The sequence below is a fragment of the Pundamilia nyererei genome, unplaced genomic scaffold (genome assembly GCF_000239375.1).
Source record: "Pundamilia nyererei isolate P.nyererei 1_Seehausen unplaced genomic scaffold, PunNye1.0 scaffold00065, whole genome shotgun sequence".
Taxonomy (NCBI): Eukaryota; Metazoa; Chordata; class Actinopteri; order Cichliformes; family Cichlidae; genus Pundamilia; species Pundamilia nyererei.
Genome location: NW_005187466.1, coordinates 2,887,643 through 2,889,668, shown reverse-complemented (window position 1 = coordinate 2,889,668; position 2,026 = coordinate 2,887,643).

The following is a 2,026-nucleotide window of genomic DNA, read 5'->3' as shown; positions in this document are numbered from 1 at the left end:
CTGCTGGGCTTTCTTAATGACGGAGGTGATGGTGGGCTCCCACTTCAGGTCCTGGGTGATGGTGGTACCCAGGAAGCGGAATGAGTCCACAGAGGTGATGGGGGTGTCAGTCAGGATGATGGGGGGGAGTGGAGCTGTGTGCTTCCTGAAGTCCACAATCTCCACAAACATTTACCCCTACAAACATGCCTCTTGTCATAGTGACCAAACAGCCCAATCTTTGTTTTATCTGAACATAAAACTTTCCTCTAGAAGGCATTAGGCTCATGCCTGTGGTAAGAAAGTGAAAATTTCAGTGATGACGTGTCGATTTTGAAGCAGGGGCTTTTTTTCTGGGTTGGCAGTCTCTCAGTCCATGGGGATGTAAAACTTGCTTTACTGTGGACAGTGATGTTGAAGTTTCAACAGTTTCCAGTCCACGCTTTAACCTTGACGCTTCCTGGGCTGTTCCAGAACATCCTAACCAGTTTATTCTCATCCCAGGATGACAGTTTGGATCTTCTTCCAGATCCTGGCAATGCGGTGACACGTCTCACTAACTCATACATAGATACAGTAACTTGAGCTAATGGTTTTGTAATCTGCAGTTTTTTTCGTAATGGCCCTGAAAGACCTTCCTAAGTTCTGTAAATCTACAATTCCGCTTCTTAAATTGTCACTGAATTTCTTGGGCTTTCCTGTTGTTCGAAGTATTGCTCAATCCAGTGAGTACTGGCAAAGGAAAAACAACCAAGTAATCAATCATGAACACTAATGAAAATTTAGCAGGACTTTCATTTGTCAAGTAAAAGTATAATGTAGAACCTTCAGCACTGCTTATTAAAATATTTAAATAAATGTACGTCTATATCTGAGCCTGTATCTACACTTTGTGACTTTGCAAGAACTGGAGAAAATGCAAAATTAAAAAAAATAAAGTGCACCCAGTTCTTGGTTTTTTTGAAGGTAAAGACCGTTTCAAAGGAATCAGAAGCCCAAACTACCAGGACATTCATGCCCATGATGATTGTATGTAAATTTCTGACCTGTACAAGCTTCCCTGCAGTTATGTCTGTTATGAGCTTTTGTTTCCACTAGATGGCGCGCAGTATCTGTTTTATTTTAGTTGCCTGCCGTCGGAAGTGCACTTCAAGGCGACGAGTTTAGTCGTTCTCAAAAGTGATGTAAAGTCACAAGGCTGTAAAAATATGCAGACACAGACGGCTTGGCTTGTAGTCCTTTTTAGCCAGAAGAGCCACGGGAGATTGTACTTAGATTACTTTTTAGTTCTTGAAGAAGCAACCCCAATGTTTTCAATGTAGTAATTTAATATGATTTTGTGAGGGCATATATATCTATATCATATTTATTTAAGCTTTCTGGCACTATTGAGATGATGCAGCTCTTTATATTTGTGGCTGCGTTTCTCTTTGCGCACGAAATCACCGAAGCCGTTCGCTCTGACAAGTGCACCTCCCGGTGCGATGTGAGCTCGTGCCCGAGCCCCAGCTGTCCCGGTGGCTACGTTCCGGACAGATGTAACTGCTGCCTGGTGTGTTCCCCGCGTGAAGGAGACCCCTGCGGCCGCAAAGACGACCTGCCCTGCGGGGATGGATTGGAGTGCAAGTTATTCGCTGCGGGGAAGCGGCGAGGCTCCAAAGGGGTCTGTCGGTGTAAGATGGACCATGAAGTGTGTGGGAGCGACGGGAAAACGTATGGAAATGTGTGTAAGATGAGAGCAGCCAGTCGGAAAACTCTACTCAAGGGGAGACCCGCGGTCAGCCAAGCGCACAAAGGACCCTGTTCGCCTTTAGAAGCAGGTAGGGTTGCTTTAAGGTCGCCACAAACCTAGAATGTACAGGGTGGAATAAAAAAAATTTCGGATTTGGTATATATGTGTATATATACACACACATATATGTGTATATGTGTATATTTGTGTACACATATATGTGTGCATACGTGTGTGTGCGCATATGTGCATACGTGTGTATAAAATATCTAGATTAGGGGCACTGAGGCAAGGTTGGTTTTTTATTTTTTGTTT